Consider the following 21,746-nt stretch of genomic DNA (forward strand, 5'->3'; position numbering starts at 1 on the left):
GTGCCCTGGCCCAGCAATCAAGAAGCCTCAGTCCTCACCACGAACACCAGAGAGGGCGTCTCATATAAGCGGAAAGGATAACAAATACACACAGTAAAGTGCAATTTCCCTTAAAAGCACACAGAGATCACAGCCAGTCTGGGGCTGGTCGCTCCCCAGGTCCCCAATAAGACTCCCCACTGGCACAGCTACAGGGTCCATATCTCAGCCTAGTGGGCAAGCTAAAACCTCTAACACCTTCTCTGTCCAACCAGTGCTTCATGTCCCTGCCCAAGTAGGTGACAAACACACACACATGCACTTAGAGAAGAGTTTATACAACCACACAGACACTCCTGGGGAAGGGTGGTACAGTTTCTCCAGCTGTGCCCCTTTCTCCCAGACTATATGGTAGTTCCTCTTGCCACCACCCACTAATACTTATCAGCTACTCTAAGGCCCTTAAAAGGGTGTCCAATTATTACTGAACAATATTATTATCCAATTGGTAGTATAGCCCAGGGCTAAAGCCATTAGCGTGGCTTTGTACAGTTTTACCAAAGACATGCAAGTACTCTTAAGAGCTTAACTTATCTCTACACAAAACCAGCCACAGTTAAAAGATTTTAAGATATTTAATAATAAATAAAACCACAAGACAATACTTTCTACTACACAGTGCTAGTCAAGAGTTCAGAGATCACACAGAAATATTTAAAAAAAATCAGTAGTACAGTACTGACATCACAGAAAAACACAGTCTAATATTTCTAGTTCCTAGCTATTTATAAAAGAAAACACAAGTCTAAGATAACTTGCATATGAGCAGGATGGTGCTATGAGTTGGATGTTCAAGACAAAAATGCTTAATGCCTTCTGATTCTCCCTGTTTACATTGCTATTGCAGTCCTGCTTCCCATTACATCATTTTTTACACTTTCCTGGTGTTCCCAGGCTGACTGAAACTGCATTTACATTCTTTTACACCTAAGCAGAAACCAGAGCAATAAAGGACATTCCATATGTAAATTCTGGTCATTAACTTTAAAACAAAAGGCAGGAAGCCTTCATCTAGCCCGGCCGGAGCCGAATTGTAAACATCAAAGACAGTCATGAAATAATTTCAATTTCAAAGGACAGAGAAGAAATGCTTGACTTAGTTTTCTTTACAGCAGAGGGCAATGTTGCTACATTGTTTTGAGTTCAACATTTCACAGCATATTCTTTCATTTAAGAAAACAAGCATGTAATTCAACATTCATATTTACAAATGACAGAATTATGCATAAAATTCTATCTGGCTAGGCTGGCAGCTTTCACACACCGATATATATATATATATATATATATATATATATATATATATATATATATATATATCTATATATATACATATATGTGTGTGTGTGTGTATATGTATATACATATACATATATGTGTGTGTGTGTGTATATGTATATACATATACATATATATATATATATTTGTGTATATAAATATATATATTTATTGTATGTATATATATATATATATATATATATATATATATATATATGTGTGTGCATATATATGTACATATAATGCGTGTGTGTATATAGATATATATATATATATATATATATATCTATATATATATATCTATATATATACTTTTATATATGGGATCCGTACAGATCCCCGACTGCACTTTTCACCGAAGCAGAAATTACTAAGCATACCTAACCGAAACTAACCGAAAGTGCTGTTCTCCGAAGCAGCACTTTCGGATAAGTATGCTTGTTGTGCTTATATATGCTTGGTGCGGATAAGGGAAAATTCCCTTTTCCCCACTGTAATGCAACCTTGGAGTGAGAATATTAAAAGTAGGGGGTGTGTGGGGTGCAGGGGGGCTTGCTCCCCTGCATAGAATTAGGTTTATTTATTTTTTTAAACATACCTTACCATAAGCGTTTTTTTGGTGAAAGCACTTTTAGTAAAGTATGTTTGGTAATTATGGATTCGGACTTTTGATCTTTCGATCAAAAGTCCTAGATCCATATATATATATATATATATATATATATATATATATATATACATATATATATGGGTCTACCTGAGATGGTCGACAGGCCATATGATCGACAGTTCATTTGGTCGACAAGCAGATTTGCCCCCCTCCCCAATGTTGTGCGACCCTGGAGTTGATATATATAGTTAGGGGGTGTGTGGGGGGCACAGCCCCACACATTGGGTGGTGTGCGAGGCGAAGCCCCCCACATAACATGCTTGTCGACCAAATGAGTGTCGATCATATGGCCTGTCGACCATCTCAGGTAGACCCATAGATATATATATATATATACCTTTTGATTACCACATCAATGGCAACCTCCTAAGCACACAACCTGTGGTGAGAGACCTAGGCATTTGGGTTGATAACCTCACATTCGACCATCATGTAGCGGCAGTGGTCAGGAAAGCCTTTTACTTGGTTCATCTCATAAGTAAATGGATTACATCCAGAAAAAAAGAAGGTTATTACCTCACTATACTCCTCCCTCATTAGACCAATAATTAAATATAATGCTCCATTTGGTATGTGCCTCTCCAAACATCTACACTAACTGTAAAGGCCACTGAAATACCTCACAAAGAGAATCCATGGCCTCCAACACCTGTCCTAAGTGGACAGGCTCAAATCACTATCACTGTATTCGGTATCATACAGATTGCTCAGGGGTTATCTGTGTCTCGCCTACAAGGTAATCTTGGACTCTGCCCTACTAGAGATGCTCCACATCCATAAGTCTAACTCCTCATGCAGTATCCGCTCAAAAGGCCTGAATCTAATATGTGACATGAACAAAGCCTGCTGGAGATACAGGTTTGTCTCTCACAGGCTACCCCATCTCTGGAATTGACTTCCCATACACATTAAACAGAGTACTTCGCTGATCCTCTTCAAGCACAACTTTGATGAGTGGATGGGAAACCAGGAAACCACAAATTTGTACCATCTGTGTCCCCCATTGACAGGGGGACAAGTGCTGACGGAGGTTTCTTTTTGGGGATAAACTCTTGGTCAGGCTTGTAAGGGCCCCAGGGCCATTAGCCTAGTAACCTCCTAGGATCCTATGAAAGGCTGCGTGGGGGGGATGCTAAGTGTGTAGGTGTGGGTTGATTCAAAAGCAACATATGCTTTACTTATATTAATTAATATCACTCTAAAAACACAACTGAAAATATAGGGGTCCGCCCAAACATTTCCTTTATAAAAAGGGTCCTCCAGCTTGCAAAGTTTCGGGAACTACTGCTTTAGACAATTGTAAACGTAATACAGCCTGAAAAAAGTTACAATTTTTCTGACTGATGCAAAGGAAAAATATACTCTATGGAGAACAAAGAGTATGCTTGGCTATACCCTCGCTATTAACTACAGACATTGGCAAGATAAGATACTGTGAATTAATATACGTTTTCGGAAGTAAAAGAAGTCTATAACTCTGATTATGGTCATTAAGTGCAATTCACCGCCTTTTCTCCAAGAGTCCCCAATTTTAGGAATGATTAAGACGGACACAGACAAAATTTTAGTCAAAGTCAAGTACATCCCTGAAAATCAGAGAACGATGTACCAACTCCAGTCCTTAATAAAATGTTTCCTCTCTCGCCCGAGAGAAAACTGAAGTTTTTGTAGAGCTGCATCATACTCCAATCAACCTTTAGAACAGTGACTTCAACTACTCTTCTTCAATTATCAACTTGGTAGTCATATTTTACATCCGGCGGATTCGAGGGTTGAGTGCGTCTGCGCAGGAAAGGGGAACGTACCAAGCTTTTTTGTGGATTGGAAATTTTGAAAGAATTGTTTCTGGGTTAACGGCATCGTATGGTAGTCAAAATGTAGGACCATATGTCAATGTGTATGTAATTTATATTTATAACAGTAGATTGCAGTGGTAGAAGTACTTCCGTTCAGTATATTGAATGGTGCAGCTACTTTTAGGCGTAAACCCTGTTTCCAGAAAAAGATTATCCTGGTTCACAGCATCGAGCAGTGTCTTAACGTTCTGTAGGTTGTATTATCAAGGAAATGAAAGCAGGTAAGATGGTGGAAATTACTGTTTATGATTTTTGCGTATTATTATTATTGGTGATTTTTTTTTTAGTGGTGGTTATTGCGTTTAACCTTTGATGCGAGGCTGATATTTCATATTATTTGTTCTGAGTATGAGTGGATTTACAAGGCATTGGCGCCCCCTTTTGTAGTGTACAACGTAAGAAGCTGTAGAAAGCACCCACTGGGGGGGAAGCTTACGCGTACGTTGAGAAGACTCGACCTTTCAAGTTGAGAGAATGCGAGGCAGTCACGTAAAGCCTAATTATTTTATAGGGTTCCTATTGGAAAGATAGATAAGCCAAGGGCTATTTAATCTCGAGACGCGGTTGATCAACCGCTGGCGTTTAACGAGGGTGCCGTTTTAATTAGAATATGCGCTAGTGTCTCTGCACACGTGTACACGCCACGCGCCCCATCCTTCTTACAAGTTGCGTTGGTGCTGTGCTGTATATATTGCCAATTTGAAAATGTATATTTGTTATCTCTCAAGTTTCTTTGTGCAAGAAATTTGGACAAAGTTGTAAACAAAGGGAGGGGGTTGGAAAAAGTGGCACCAATGGGGAATTTCATACCTCTCAAGTGTATCTCATTACGAGGAGCTTACCTCATTTGGGGTCTTAAAAAGTTCATGTTCCTCAAAGTTCCACATTGAAAGAGTCTGTCACACCTTCAGTGTTAGGATTTTTTTAAGTGAAATCCATGGTAAATAGACATTAATCATAATAATTCATTAAAACATCTTCTTTATAAGTAAAACCAGCATATTTTAACCATCCTATGACCTTCCAAGTTGAAGTTGTGAGTAAGCCATTAGTATGTCTTCCACATTTTGCCCATTTGTTCCACATTATGAAGGCAAGTGTTCCTCATTTTGGGGATGGAAGGTGCTATGATGGGGATTGTTTTTTTTTTTATTATTGCAGGTTTTGACATTGAACTTGTCTGGAATTCAAATGTCTGTTTTCTGACTTCAGTCTGGATGATTCTTAAACCAAATGTTTTATGACGATCAGTTCGTAAAATGTGGACATTCTACGAAAATCTGTATAGTTGAGAGGTAAGCATCTCTACGAGGTTATCATAGGAAGAATGAGTGTCAATTACTAGAGCGCATCACCTGTCCGTTCATTTTTTGGCAGTGGAGTTTACAGTGTCTAGTTGCCAGCCCAGCGCCCAACTTTCCACAGTAGGCACACACACTCACACCTAGGGCCAGTTTAATGTCCAATCCACCTACAGCATGTCGTCTTTGGGATGTGGGAGGAGACCGGAGCACCCGGAGGAAACCCACGCGACCACAGGGAGGACATCCTTTTTAAAGTTGGTCCTATTTTTACCGTAAAATTTGATCCCATCCGGTCTTCCTAAAACTGATTTTTAAAAAGGTGGTAGACTATAGATTGCCAAGGGGTGACCAGTGGTTTACGTGTAAGGCATCTTCTGACTCAGTACTGATATACCCGCTACACATCAGCAAGTCAAACGTCATCACGAATAAAGTCATTTCCGCAACATCGGGCAAAACTGTTTTTGGGGACCGGAATGAATCCGAGTGTGTTGGATGTAAAACTGTACATAATAAATCCTTCGGAAAACAACGTGGTCTGTGTAGTACAACAGAAATAGAAACAGCAAGAACTTACTCATCATTAATACAGTCAAATAGTGTCGTGCAGTTGTTTTCTAGTGGCAGAATGTATGTATGTACATTAAAACAAGGTGGTAATTCAAAAGCAAAACAAATATTTACGATTGTAAAAATATTTGCAAGAAAAAAGATAGTAAGATTAGAAAAAGAAAAGGGGTGGCTGATGGGACTGAGAAAAAGGAGTTGGATAGCAAGTAGTTCAGGTTTGAGCTAGACAGGGCATAGGACCAGATCTTTTGGAGGTAGTTTTTAAGCTCAAGTTTGAACTAGCGTTTGTTTATGGGGGATGATACTTATGTTAAGAGGAGGGACATTCCAAGAGTGTGCTACAGAGTATTTATATAGAGACTTTCCAGTTGTGGAAGAAGTAGTTTGGGAATACAGGGCATTGTAATGACTGGAGGGCGAGGCAGTGGTGGTATTTGTAGGTGAGGTTTAAGGCGAATCTAGCTATTTTATTGTATGTTTGCTCTAACTTGGTTAGAAGGTTAATAAAGACTGGTGTAACATATAGAAGAGGGTAAGAAGAGATGGGGCAAAGGAGGGTTTGGTAGAGAATGAAAGCAGTTTATAATTACGGTGTAGAAGACCCCAGTTTTTGGTGTGTGTTTTTATTTTTTTAATGCATTCTTTGATATGAATGTCAAATTTTAGTTCATTCTCAAATTTTAGTTAATTCTCAATAGTAACAGAATAATTTGGTATGGGATTCAGGTGTGATGGTTTTGTCAAGGGAAGTAATGGAGAAGGAGGATTTGAGATGTGCTATTGTTTTAGGGAGGAAAAGTAGAATTTTTTTTATTTAGTATTAGTTGGTGCTATTGTTTTAGGGAGGAAAAGTAGATTTTTTTTTATTTAGTATTAGTTGGTTGTCAGTAAGCCATGCTTCAATGGAAGTGAAGGTGTTTTGGGTAAGAACAGGGAGCTCAGAGATGATGTGGGCAGTGCTAATACGTGTGGCATATTGTAAAAGGGGTAGACAGGTTAGTAGCATAGTGTAATCTATTAGTAAAATGGTAAATAGGAGGGGACCCAGAATGGATCCCTGGGGAACACCAGTGTTGACAGGCAGAAATGGGGAGGAGACAGTTTGCCTGCGTACGTATTGTCAGAGCAGTAACTACAGAACCAGTTAATGGAGGGGATAGAGAGATGAAGATCAGAGAGTTTAGATATTGGTTTAGGGTGAGAGACCATGTCGAAGGCCTTTGAGAGATCAAGGAATGAACTAGACAGTAGAGGGTTTTTATCGTGGACTTCTGCTATTGTTTGGGTGAATGAGAGTAGAGTGGTAGATGTGCTGTGGTAGGGTCTAAAGCAGTGGTGTTGAACCTTTTCGCTTGCCAGGACCACATTTGAGTGAACAGAAATTGTCTTGGGGCCGCATATAAAATGTATCGTATAGTTAACTGTTTTGTCGTCGCGGGCTACCAAAGTCGACCTCCTGGCTGTACTGTAGGTGCATTTGAACAATGATTAAATGTAATATATTTGCCCTAAAATTCAAATTCTCATTCTAATGTAACAGTTAACCTTTAACATCTTGGTTATGTTTACAAAATACTTTTAGTAAGATCATACTGTAACTGCTTATGATAGAACACTCACATAAATAAAAGTGAGTTGTAACTGAAAAAATGTACTTGTATCCGCAGAAAAACATTGTCAGGCAGATGTGACCTAGGGCTTTAGAACATTTATTCCAATAGAGACTCAGAAAATCAAATTTCATTGAGCAATCTTGACTTTTTAGATTTCTATGATCCCAAACATCTCATTAAAAAGATACAAAAGCTCAAAGAACATTTCCATTCAAGAGACCACTAAAAAAACATCTTTTAAAATCATTTTATGGATTTTTGCCTACTCGTGCAACATAGTACTGCAAATTACATTTCTAGGTCACCCATTAGTTCTAAAAAAAAAATCAACCAAAATCAGAACAGTTGGCTAGCATAATACAAGTGGCATCTGCAAAGCGGAAAACACTGCAACTGCTATCAGCAGTACACAGACGTAATGCTGTAAAAATTGGACCTTTATACAAAGTCGGGCGATACACTGCACTCGGTCCTTAGCCAGAGTTGCTTTGACCCCCATCTTATCTTTAAATGTGAAGAAGGTAAAGATTGTACAGAGCCAATTGCCTTTCACTTTTCAAGCGAACTGTGAAAACATGCTCATCAAATTCAGCTTCTGAAGAGTTACACACGTAAGTGTGTGTTATATAGTCACACTGTTATATAAGCCTTGCTACAACCTACATCAGAGTCCTAAGTCTTATGACCTACAACAAGCAATGTACAGTCTCTTAAATTTTGGAAGCATAATTAGATAGCTGTGAAGACAAAAAGACATGGCATTGGGATTTTTGGCATTCAGTAATGTATTATTTACTCTTCCCTTCTTACATGAAAAACTAATAGAAACACCACCTGTATTCAGATGAGACAAACTTACTCCGATAAACAAGTGATATTTGTTTATTACCATTGCGTTTCTGAAATATCAAAACAAAAATGGTTAATATCTGTAATCTTCAGAAAATAAAGGTAGGGCCATGTCAAGCACTCAAGTCCAATAAGCCAGCAGGGCTTGGCTGCTTGGTTATTTTTGTGACATTGTGAAGAGTACTGGTATGACTCCATGAGATCTTTAATCAAAGTAGACTCTACGTTACACCACACCACATGCAACCTCCAGTAGCTATCAGCATTTAAAGTTAAACTCATATAGCACATGATGTGAGCACACATGATTATATGTATATAATCAATTCTACACCAAGTAGCTCGTGTAGTTTTTTTTCCACCATCAAAACATCATTACAATATCTGGATGTAAAAAATAAATGAAACTACTCAGTCTTTATCACAACTATTAACTCTGACTCTCTGAACATCTGTCAGGCACCATTCCACCATCTTCCAAATCTAAAATATTTAGCAGGACTCCTCTCTGGAATTCCATGTTCCTTCAGAGACGGGGGTAGTTTGCTCTTAAGTTTGCCAAATTCACCACAAAATACATGATTTTATAGTTTGGCTTCTCTGCAAACTACATCACAACAACCCTGTAAAATTTCCAATGCATCTTGTATTTTTCAGTCACTAACTTGTAAGTCTGGTAGTCTCCTGCCATTTTTATCACTGCTGACCTCTTTCCAGTGCTCTGTTTCCTTCACCCTTAATTGTAATGTATTGGGAAGTAAGTAATTTGCTTGCAAGAATTCTGCACATTATCATTGCTGTAATTTCTTTTACTAGCTTGATTAAAAACCTCCTACTGGTAATAGCTTCATTGCCAGACTGCATCTTTATATGCAGTGCACTGCATCAACCCAAAAACTCCTCGTGCTAAAACAAGAATCTACCCCTATTAAAAAAAAAAACAGCAGGATTTTCTACTTGCCTGTTAATACAGTTAGGTCAGGAGTTGCTGTCTGTTTTTAAAGTCAACGATAAATCCCTCTTCGGCGCGAACAACAAATTCTTCAGAGCGAATACACAGCTCCTATTTCGGCGTGAAAAAAACTAAACAGGAAGGGTGCTTTTGAAACGTGCATGCTGGTTAAACATCGCAAGAGTGAAAAAACGGAAAAAAATGTTGAATTTGGGCTTGGGCCGCATGGAAGAGCTTTGAACACCGCCTGCGGGTTGTACACATCTGGTCTAATGCCATGCTGGGTGGGAGTTGGGATTATCAAGCAGGCGTTTTAAGTAACTGAGCGTGCTTAAGGGGGGGAAATATAGCGATAGGACTATAGTTGGACGGGTCAGTGGAGTTTCGTGGAGTTTCACCCCTAAAGGGTGCATATCTATACAGGAAGAATGCAGAGTCCCTGTGATCACAGCTACGCAGGTAAAAGCTGCACTCGGCCAAAAACACGGCATCTATGGGACCGGACAATATCCCAGGCTGCATTTTCCACGAACTTCAGAACAAACTGGCTCCCCACCTAAGCACCATGTTCAATCATAGCCTCACATCAGGCTTTGTGCCCACTGAATGGCGTACAGCAACAGTTATCCCACTCCACAAAGGGGGAGCCACCACTGATCCTGGGAACTATCGCCCTATTAGCCTGATGAGCCTGGTCTGCAAGGCCATGGAACGTATCATCATGGAACTCCTAAACAAAGACATTGGTAACCTCCAAACTCTGGATCCCACCCAGTTTGGTTTGTGAAAGGCAGATCATGCCTCCTGAACCTGATTGACTTCTTAGGCAGTCACCAAAGCCGTAGATGAGGGTAAGGTGGTTCACACAGCCTATCTTGACCTTGCCAAGGCTTTCGACACCATCCCCCATTCTGGAATTATAGCTAAACTCACTAAACTAGGTATAAATCCCTACATCACAAGATGGGTTGCCAACTGGCTTATTGACAGAGAACCCACACTGTAAAAGTTGCACACTCCAAATCTGACCTCAAACCAGTGATAAGTAGAGTACCAGAGGGTTCAGTCCTGGGACCTCTCCTGTTTGATATCTACTACTCTGAAGTACAGGCCAACACAGAAGGCATCTGGCTAACGAAGTTCGCAGATGACTGCAAACCAGGAACCATAGTAGAGTCCCCAAATGATGTGGAAATCCTACAGAAGGGCCTCTCTGAGACAGGTGCCTGGTGTCATGGCCTCAAGCTCATTGCCAAAAAGTGCATTATCACCCCCTTGGTAAAAACTCTGTACCCATGAAGTACTACATAAACAGCAGTCTACTTGACACAGAATGTGTGAGACCTTGAGACTTGGGTGGACAGTAATCTGTCCTTTGATAGGACTATGTGACACATCCCATCATAAAAGGGTTCTCATCCAGGAAAAAAAGAAGTCATTGTTCCCTTCTACTCGACACTCATTAGACCCATTATAGAGTACAACGCCCCTTTTGGAATGTACCTCACAAGACATCTGCAGCAGCTGGAAGGGCCACAGAAGTACTTCACAAAGAGGATTACTGGACTCAAACAGATGCCATACACTGACTGTCTCAAACTCCAGCTTTACTCCATAGCATCTCACCTACTCCAAGGTGATCTCTGCCTAACATATAAAGCTATGTCAAGCCCAGAGCTGTTGGGACATGCTACACCTAAAGAAATCCCAATCCCGCCGAGCTACATGTTCTAGGGACCTTAACCTTGTCACCACAATAAACGGGACGTGATGGAGGGATGGATTCCTGTCCCTGAGACTTCCCATACTCTGGAACAGTCTACCCATCTATGTCAAGCAAAGTTCTTCATTAGCACTTTTCAAGAAAAATCTTGATGAGTGGATGGGAAATAGGAAATACACCCCGCGGATCACTTCTGTCTGTCTGCTCGACAGTGGCACAGGAAAATAACTTTCTTGGGTGGCATAAGCCAGGGAACCGTGTTGGCTAGGGTTACGTAGGCCCTAGGGCCAATAGCTTAGTACCTCCCTATGAAGAGGAATAGTGTATAAAAGGATTTCCATATATCTGGGACTAGAACTTCAGTAATAGAATGATTTATAAGAGTAGAGATAGGGTAGGCAATAGAATTTGCAGCGTTAAGGAAATGAGGTAATTTGTCAACCGAGGGAGAACAAGGTTGGAGTTTTAGTTTGGATTTAATGAAAGAAATGGGAGCAGGTTGTAAGGAGAATGAATTGGTGGAGTATGGACTGGAAGGTAGAGGCAAAGACTAACTCAATATAGTCCCACTGAAGTGTCTGTATGAAGTTTGTTTAATAGGGCAGCAGTTTATTTTGGCAGTATTTAGAGGGGAAGGGTTGGGGGTAGGAGGTTACCAAGGTAGAGGATTTTATTAATTGTGGACTACATTTTTGGGGAGGTTTATGTGGGCTATATTAATTGGAGGCAAAGGATGCTTTTTTTGTCTTTGGACCAGCCTTTTACACACGTTTCTAAACACTCTGTACTGTTGCAGTAAGGGATGTTTTATTTTTGACCCAATTTTTCCAGGCAACATCTCTCTGATGCATAATAGTGTGTTTGTTTGGTTAGCCATGATTTTCCTGGATGGAGTCACGAAGTTGAGTACGTCAAGAAATATCTTATTGAAGGTAATGACTACGTCATCAAGGGGGAGGTTATAGAGTAAGGTCCAATTGATATTGAACAATGTAGAGTTAAACTTATATGGATTGAATTGAGTCAGGTTGCGATGTTCTCTGTAAAGGTGCACTCTGGGTGAGTGTTGGGATTGTCTATTGGATGTAGGTAGGGCAGTGGTCACTCAGAGTTGGGGAGAATGCCTGGGTTATGATAGAGGCTAAGATCGGAAGTGAGGATCCAGTCTATTATAGATCCAGATGAAGTTTTGTTGGTCCTGGTGGGGGAAGAGAAGAGATGAGTTGGTAGAAGCCGTACAGATTAAGAATATGAGAAGGAGATGGAGGAAAATGAAGCCCAATCTGTGTTCACGTCACCAAGTATAATGGTTTCACAGAGAATATGTTGGATGAGCCAAGAGAGTTTTCAAGAACAGGAGTATTATCACTTGGGGGGGGGGGTATAGATAGATGCTGTAGCAATTTTTTTTTTGAGGGTTAATATGACAATTTGCAATAAGGTTTTCGGCAGGAGTAAAGCTGGGTATGGAAGTCAACAGTGGTGAGAGTAAGTCTGTCTGAATAGAGAATGGCAACACCATGTCCTCTCTTATTTGCCCTGTCCACACACAAGATGCTGTAGCCTGGGGGTAGGATTTCTGAGTTAGAGATGTGAGGCTTTTACCAAGTTTCAGAGAGGGTTAAGATAAGGAGTTAAGGTAGATCCATGGGTGGAGTGCTGAAATGTTAACCATGCTTTGGATATTCATTGAGAAATTGGATAGTGGTTTAGGTGGAGAGTGTGGGATTGGGGTAGTGTCTGAGGGGATGAGGTAGGAATAGTTTGTGAGAGGGAGAGGTGGGCCCTGGGTTGGAGTGGTCGTCACCATCCAGGAGTAGAGCGTCAAAGAAGCCAAGTAATAGGGAGAGTGGGTTCAGAGTACAGAGAATACTACATTTTATATACTTGGAAAGAAATACATTTTGGGTATTTTTAAATGTCAAGATATTAGGTGGGGAGATTAGAAATGGGTAAGGAGAGGTTAGAAATGTGTGAGGGGTGATGTGCGGGTGGGGGCTGTAAGAGAGAGTAGGAGATTGTGTAGGGTTATGTAGTGATGTATGATATGAAGTAGAGATTTATAAAAGGAGTAGAAGGGGGATGGCAATGTAGTGATGTATGATATGAAGTAGAGAGTACCAAAAGGAGTAGAAGGGGGGTGGTGATGTATGATATGAAGTAGAGAGTAATAAAGGAGTAGAAGGGGGATGGTGAGGTAAGGAGTGTCTTATGTAGGAGTCTTATGTGGGGAGTACAGATGAGAGGTTGATGGTTAGCAGACAAGCTAGGATAGGGTTTTAAAAGTGAGAGTATAGGAGATAGTTATGTGATAAGGGGAAAAGGCTGAAAGGGAGGGGTCAGTTCAGTGGGAAAGAGTGATTGGCTGGAGTGAAAAGGGGGAGGAGTGTAGCAAGTATAAACATAAGGAAGCAGGGGTGGGGGTAGGGGAGCAGAGCGAGTTAAAGTACCATGCTGCAAAGTTGTATAATAGCAGTCACCCATGTGCTGGTGCGGCAGTGGTGAGACCTGCTGATTCGTAGCAGGACTTTACCAAGCCTTATTGGGCATAAATAAATGCCACCATAACACACCTCCTCACAATGGATTTAACCTAGCTCCACACTGACTAGTATGCTGTCTTATTGTAGCATACAAGTGCAAAATTACTTATGTTGGCTGACTAATTAGGTTATTTCTTCTTACAATACTTACTTACGATACTGTTCTGTCTTTGGATTGTGGTACAGTTTCTATTAAACCATTGGATTTTACTACTTCAGAGTAGCGTGGCTTTTTACTGTTTTTGCCAAGGTTACCTCACCGCTTGTTTTCGTGAACTTTTTGGCTCCCGCCAGCACTCGCCAGCCAGGATACTATTGTGGCACTTCCTCCCATCTTTGTGGTTTGTTTTGCTGTTTAAAACCTTTCCTCATTTCTTCTTACAATATGCTTGTATGAAGTCAGCCATATCTTTTCATCTTGCTGTTTGTTTTGCTCTTTCTCTTGTGGTACAAATATTGTAGACATTACTACAGTATTGGCATCACTCAGTAGCACTAAATTGCAGTTAAGACACACTAAAGGTTTATGTATGTGCTTGTCTTCCAAGCACCAACTGTCTTCATAAACAATAAAACAAAATAACTAACTCGTGGTGCAGGGAAGCCAAGAGTACTGTCTTGGTGGGATGAATTGGAATTTTTTAATGCACTATAGGCTATTAAGAAAGGTCGAAGAAATCTACCAGACTTGAGGTACAGTCGAGAATTCTGAAACTTCTTTGGTTCCCATGTTTTTCCAATTTGTCAACATTTGAGAAATGTAAACCTTTTCCAGTGCAACATATGTCATTAACTGTAAAAAAAAAAAAAAAAAAAAAAAAAAAAAATTTCATTCGCTTTATACTGGTTTTTGATTGAGGAGTCATGTAAAAGGTTTATTCACTTGCCAATAAACTTGACTCTCATAGCATAAAACTGACCTGAGATTAGGTTCACGTGTAATTGCTAGGCATGCAGTCACGGAGATGGTTTCCCGATTGCCCCAGAGCACTAAGTGAGCTGCTAAGAGTGATGATGTAGATAAATTGGGGCTTAGGGAAACAAACCCTGGACTGTAGGAAATGCATCGTTAAAGGATCATAATTTTTTTAATCTCCTCACTTAAGTGTTGGAGCTTGCTGGTTCCTGGCAGGAATGAGCTGAACTGTCCTTTTTAGAAGTTTTATGTTGGTATGTAAGTTGTATGATGTGGGTACTTAGGAGTATGCATAGTATTTCTGTTCTGACTTTAAATTGTCATGGAGTTAGAAGTAGAGGTTTTTCTGCGCCTATAGGCGTTTTCTGCCTCTTGAGATTACAGTGACTCATGACTGTTGCCACTAAGCAACTTGTTCTTTCATAATTGAAACCAGGGCCTGCCATCTGTACTTCTACTGTTTCATTGGTGGTGACACCCCCCCCCCCCCGTTTCCTGAAATTTTTTTTGGGGGGGGGGGTTGTTAAATTGCAAGGTGGTGAAGTAATGGGGAATTTTTGCTTTATGCATGCTTTGGTCCTCTTTTTGAGACGAGTTGTGTTTTATTGGTTAAAAATTGGGGGGGGGGGGGGCTTTAATTTTCTTTTTGACTCTGGTAATTGAAAGTGGGTGGGTAATTTTCTTATTAGCAGTTGTACGTAGAATCTTGTGATTCTTGATAAGTACAGCATACAGTTTGGTAACTAGTTAACAGTTTTAACATTAATGTGTGTGATATAGTGTGAAGTTTTTCCCTTTTAAGCTGTGGATTACAACATACACAAATTGTGATGGTTCCATTTTATGTGACCGCCTCTGGCTTGCTGGAGGAGCCAGCTTAATGGTCTTACAACTTCCTGGCCCATTTCGCTTTGTTTTCATCACTCCCTCCTTATAGTTATGATGCTTACCAGGTCAATATGGATCTTTCTTTTTCTGTAGACTACCTTCTTTTAGAGGAGGACCTTGCTGGGGTGGGGGTACTTACTGTGTTAGCAGTCTTGCTTCCCCCACCTCCAACACAGCAAGACTCTTGTCCGTTTCACTCCCTTATGAGAGAGGGTTGAGTGCTGGAGTGGTCTCTGTTCTGTGGGAATGGAGGATTTCTCTGTTAACCCTGTGTACTCTTGTGCACATGCCTTGCTGAGGCCCAAGGGATTACTGTACACTATTGTCTAAGGGCATTCTCCCCATTTTATTTATTTATTGGCATTTGTTAACTGGGTTAGTCCAGCTGGGTTTGTGGCCCATTTTCAGTGGTGACCCAAGGAGAAAAGCTCAGAGAATAAAAATACAATTTAAGAATAAACAGTTTAAAAATAAATGTAAGGACAGTTTTACAATTCCATAAGTAATAGCTGACACATGGAAATATTACAGAGAAAAAAAATACATAAAGTCAAATTCTAATACTGTAGAGTACCAAAGTATGTATAATATGTACAAAAGAAAAAAAAATAAAAAAGCAATTTGGGCAGAATATATTTAGACCTACCATCTCTAATAACTGACATATGTGGATATGAGACACACTAATTCTAGTACTGTAAAATACCTGAAATATATACAATATGTACAACAGAGAAATATTCAACAGATATGTTTAGACAAACATTGTGCAAGTAGGCATAATACTAAGCTGATGAGAGCTTGTATGGAAGGAAATAAATGGAGTAGGCGTTTTAAGTTGTGTTTGACAGGGGCATGTTTTGGAGTTAAGTAAATGGTTTGCTTCTCCTTGAAGTGAGATGGGTGTACAATGCTACAAATATCTCTAGGAAGTTTGTTCCAAGCTTGGGCCATAGAGTACTTGTAAAGAAGTTTGCCTACTGCTTTTTTGGGATAGTATATTTGTAGTAGCTGCTGATTTGATGTCCTAAGGGTACGGGGTGGAGAGTACTTGGTAATGAAGGAAGACCGAGCAGGACATGCTAGAGTTTTATGGACTATAGTGTGTAACATTTGCAGTTGGGCTAGTAACAATAGATATGGGAATTCACCATTTGAGAGGGTTTAGAGGTAGGCAGTGATGAGTATTAAAGGGAAAGTTAGTAATAAATCGAGCTATCTTATAAGTCTGCTGGAGTTTGATAGTAGTTTGAATATGGGTGAGCACGGGAGCAGCATAGAGAAGGGAGGGGAGGAGAAAGGGCTTGAGCAAGAGTGAGTTTGGAATTAGTTGTTAAGAATTTCTTATGGTGTTACAGTAAACCAAGCATTTGGTTTGTCTTTTTTATACATTGTAGAATGTGTGTTAAATATGAGTTCATCATCAATGATGCCCCCTAGGAGTTTAGTGTGGGATTCTGGTTGAATAGTAGTGTTACTTGAGGATGTAATGGCAAAGGAAGATTTATGGTGGGATAATGATTGAGGGAGGAATAGTAGGAGTTTGGTCTTTTTTGGGTTGAGGATGAGGAGATTGCTAGATAACCAGTGTTCAGTAGCTAGGAAGACCTGTTGTGTGAGAACTTGGAGTATGGTGATGTTGTTTGAGGTAGTAATGAGCGTAGAATCATCTGCATATTGGATAAGGGAAGATGTATTGCAAGCTGTATGAAGATCATTGGTGAAAATATTAAAGAGAAGGGGCCCTAGGATGGAGCCTTGTGGGACCCCAGTTAGGACAGATAAGAAAGGAGAGCCATTTTACTGATTGTTGCCTGCAGGATAAGTAGCTAGAGAACCAGGCAAGGGAAGAGGAAGTCCTATTGAGGTTAGCAAGTTTGGATAGTAGGAGAGGGTGGGAAACTGTATCAAAAGCTTTAGATAAGTCAGGGAAGAGACAAGATACCAGTTTGTTGTTATCAAGGTCTTCAGCAATTGTATGAGTGAAAGATAGGAGGGCAGTAGTTGTGCTGTGTTTAGGATGGAAGCCATGCTGGGTAGGAGTTAAGAGGTTGTGTTCAAGAAGGTAGTGGAGAGTGGATGCATTTTTCAAGGATCTTAGGGGGGGGTAAAATGGCTATAGGTCTGTAGTTAGAGGGGTCAGTGGAGTTTCCACCTTTATGTAAAGGAATAGTGTAAAAAGATTTCCATGATATAGGGACAGTAGCCTCGTGTATAGATCTGTTTTATAAGTATGGATACTAGGAGGGCAATAAAGTCAGCGGCAAGTTTAAGGAAAGAAGGCGGTAGGTTATCAGTGGAGGGAGAGCAGGGTTTGAGTTTCAGGAGAAGTAATCTAATGTAGGAAGTGGAAACAGTGCAAAGAAAAAGGTGGGGTTTTGGATGGTTTGGGAGGGTTTGGCAGAGGAGTAGAATTACTGGTGGGAACCATGTGTGACTTGATAGTAACAGTGAAGTGGTTATTCAGTAGAACAGCTGTTTTCAAGAGATGATGAGTTTGGGTTTCTTGAGGGATTCCTCTTCAGCTCAATTAACCCCCCTCCCCATTTTCTTTTTTAAAAGCACGTGCTACTCTCTTATGTTGACTGTATTTTAGAGTGGTGCAGTCATCTTTTATTCCCTTCCCTCTTCGTATGCCAGATGGAAACGGCTTGGCTGCTTTTCTGCAACATTGGTAATTTCTAACTGTCTGCTGTATATTCTGGTTAAATATCTTTTTCTGTTTTTTCCACTCTCTGGACCTTGTAGGTATACGTCAAGATGATTTGCCCCACCTTCATATTTCCTTGCTTGGTTTTACTCCATGGGTAGTTTTCGGTTGAGTAAAAATTATTTTTGTACGATTTCTAACTTTTGATGTAACTGAACAGTGCTGGAGTAGGCATGATGACACTTTTTCTAGTACTTTAATTGTTTGATATTATGAAGGATAAAAACAAACCATCAAAACAGGTAAGGCTTGTTCCCATTTCCATTTTTTTCCTCATATGCACCAAATGCTTAACCTTGTCAGATGTGGCTACCTACTACCTACACTGAAATTATCATATTGTGAAATTTAAGAAGTATGAAGATGAAGTATGTACTTACTCAGGGACCCTCTCAACTAAAACCCACCTTTTATGTCTTGTAAGTGGTTGGGATGTTTGAGGGGGAACAGTGATGGAAGATACCTACGGCTGAACAGGTGATTTTACATGACTTGTTTGGCATACACTAACTCCAACAGTAGAAAGTACACCTTTGTGTTGTATAAGTAACTTTTATTAACAGTCAACCTACAAAGCTTTTTTGGCAATTTCCACGTGGCATAGCCATGGCCTGTGTCAGTATAGAAATAATGGGTAGCTACAGCACTGAGCTTAAGAAATTTCTTGCCCTGAATGAGTCATGAGTTTTAGAAGTCTGTGCCATGTCCTAAAGAAACTAAATCAATCAATATACTGTGTCAAAAGCAAAGTAAATTCAGGATTCAGGGGCTGGGAGTGACTACTGGAGCAGTGATCCACTCTTATAAGAGCCATATAGGTTCATTGTTAGATCATTGATGCTGTACCCAAGATGTATGGAATGGTTCCCAAAGCTTGGAGAGTGTGGGAGGAGAGAGTTGGGTCAGAATCCAGAAGCCATAGAATAGTTTCAGCAAAGCCTGCTCTGGATCTAGTGGCAGCCCTTTTTTGTAATTGTTTGAACTGATTACCCAGTAGCTGCCTTTAATTACTTTTACAGTCTATCTCTTTCCAAAATGCCACAGAAGTAGCCAAAACCCGAGTAGATTCAGCCCTGACTGCCTAGAAGCAGTTATTTGTTGTGAGCTTAAAAGAGAAGAGATTGGTATAGTCATTTTGAAATATCTATTTTAGGTACAGCTTGTCCCTTCTTTCTCCTTCATAAGCAGTAAAGAGCTGATCAGCAGAATGGAAGGATTTGGTTACATCTGTAGAGCATCTGAACTGCCTGTGAACATCTGTAAAGCATGGTGAATCCTTTTACTTGTAGGCTAAGGAAAGAGCACCGAGATTAAGAAGTTAGTTCAGTGTAAAACTCATAACATCACTTCATGCAGAGGGCATGGTTGTTGGGCAAACCATATCCCTATTAAAAATGAGACTGGAATGGTTAACTGTCAAGGCTTGCAGTTCAAGATATGTGTGGTAGATGTCAGAGCAGTTAAGATGGTCTTCCAAGATAGGAAACTTCAGGGACTGCATGTTTTTCTAGCACAAAATTAAGATACCAAGAAGAAGTCACTTAAGAGGTGGAAGCATATGCAAAACCCCTTTCAAAATTTTACAGATGGTAATGTAGAGAAGGTGGAATGTAAGAGCAGACGAGTTTCTGATGGGTGGTGTTTAATATGAATGTACTATGATGGAGCTTTCTCCCTGTGCCTCTGCTGAAAATGGGCTTTGCACAATTGAACTTTACCAGTCAACAGGACAAATAAGTGAGGAATAAGAGAGGTTATTGTATAAATGTTGAGGAACCAGAGGCCTCTGGACCTGTAATGGGTCCTGGCTCTGTCTGGGCCTGTAATATGTCCTGGTTCTTAAATGGCACCAATTAGAAAATCTCTTCCACTTTCTGAAATAATTTTCTAGTAATAGGCTTCCTTAATCTTCTATAACCTTCTGCTTGTCCTCAGAATTTGAATGCCATTTTCAATGCCATTGACTTTTTTCTGTCATCCAGGCAGTCAACTGAAGAAGTTGGGGCATGTCAAAGAATCCCAAGAGTTAAGCCCATCCTGTGAGGAAGCTTGTGGTAATGGGAGAATCCCTGGTGCCTGGGTCAAAAGAAAGTTACTGCTATAATCTTAAAGTCTGAATATCCTGATTATTGGAGGAAGGGGGAAGCAAAGAAGAACATTCCTGACCAGTAGGATGTAAACCCATCGGTCTTCCCGGCCCAAGTTTATGGGGTCCTAGAACTGTGTGATTACGACTGCATTTTTCCTGGAGAGGAACAGCATCCTCCCAGAAGGCCCATGGCCTCTCATCCATTTGAGGGTTTATCCTAATTCTTAGTTTATTGCCTGGAGGGCTAAATTGCGCTAAGATGCGAGATCCCAGACCTAGACTATAACTAGTTTTACAGAGTGGGTAGGATCCAGTTCCTCCTTGTTTTATGTATCCTATCACTGTGCTGTTGTCTGTGGTGAAAACAATGGAGCTGGATCTCTGAGAGGAGTTTGGGATTGAGGAGATAACAGAAGCTCAGCATTTCCTGGCAGTTTGTGTTTAGTCTGTTCCAAAGGTCTTGAGCCTTTCTTTATTCCATTGGTTACATCCTGGCCAACCAGGTCTGATCCGTTGTCAGTAACTAAGCAGCAGACTGTGGGGCACAAGGAAGACGTGGGTTAATGTAAATGTTTTTTATTATGTGTAACAGCCCAAATTAGACTGCATAAAAATGCAGCACAGTACAATATTGGCTAATTAAAAATTCTCATTAAGACCTGGTGGAAACATTTTTTCTGTTGGATTTCTGAGTTTTTGTTTGGCCATTGCACTTGCCTTACTTGCGGAAGCTCTTTTTTTTTTATGTAAGCATTGCCTTTTTATCCTGTGCACATGCCTGATGAGGCCCAAGGGATTGCTGTGCAGTGGAGTCATGAGAATAGTAAGGCCATGCACCCCAGAGTTTTGAGAGATTTCCTGTCAGCCACCAGAGTTACCTTGGAGATGTAGAATAGGAGGGAAGAGGTTGGGTGAGAAGAAAAAACCCTTCCCAAAGGAGGGGACTTCCACTGTCTATGGTAACCATCATGAATGATACCTGCTACCCAGGAACCTGTTCTTGTATGTTTTTGGAGAGGATGGCGAATGCCTAGAATTTGGGACCGGTTCGTAGGATTGCTTGTATATGAAGGAAAAGGGGGAATGGGGTTGGGTCTTGTTTTTCTAGGCTGATGTATGGCTTAGGAGGTAAAGCCTTTGTTTTCTACCTTACCAGTAACATTTTTTTTCATCAAATCATTTGAGAATTTCTGAAGAGGTACTAAACAGTAGATACTTATCCAAAGGGGATTAAGAATTTCTGAACAGTCGGGGGAAATTCTGAAAATGTAATCAGCCATAACATTTCAGGACACTGTTAGCTGTATCGCATGCAGATTTTAAGGAATTACTTTTGTTGCATGGGAGCCCAAAGACAAAAATGGGAGCCCAAAGACAAAAGTGAAGACTGATACCTTAGCCACTGAGGTAGGAAGGTCAACACCTGACTTCTGCATATCGTGAAAAAATATAGATACATGAACATGACTGTTCTAGTTCTAAAAGCTAGGATGGAAGAAGCTTAAATATTTTACCAAACCTGTAGCCAGTCTGTTGGAGAGTACTGGATTAGCAGCTATAGTGAGTTTGGATAAGGTAATTGTTGGATCTGCTGTGGAACTGGTAAACGGATAATTCTGAGAGACTGAGGTATGTTTCCTGGGAAGAGAAGACAGTTGGAAGATGTACAAGTTACCAAAAAAATAGTCTAGGAACAGGAGGTACAGGAGCTTGCCAAGGACTGGTTTCCTGCAGCAAGTCAAATTT

The 21,746-nt window shown here is 40.4% G+C and overlaps 1 protein-coding gene across 2 annotated transcripts in view; it reads left to right on the forward strand.

Annotated features, from left to right (window-relative positions):
* The first annotated feature begins 3,644 nt into the window (after positions 1 to 3,644).
* Positions 3,645 to 21,746, forward strand: part of METTL9 (methyltransferase like 9) — a 492,341-nt gene continuing 474,239 nt past the window's right edge. Inside the window, exon 1 of one of the 2 annotated variants that reach the window (XM_044063992.1) lies at positions 3,645 to 4,064. The gene's annotated coding sequence lies outside the window, so the exon portion shown is untranslated. The remainder of the gene's footprint in view (positions 4,065 to 21,746) is intronic. The other variant, XR_006363847.1, reaches the window with a different exon arrangement.

This window comes from Protopterus annectens, chromosome 2.part2 (assembly GCF_019279795.1).
Source record: "Protopterus annectens isolate FY-2018-M chromosome 2.part2, PAN1.0, whole genome shotgun sequence".
NCBI classification, from domain to species: Eukaryota; Metazoa; Chordata; order Ceratodontiformes; family Protopteridae; genus Protopterus; species Protopterus annectens.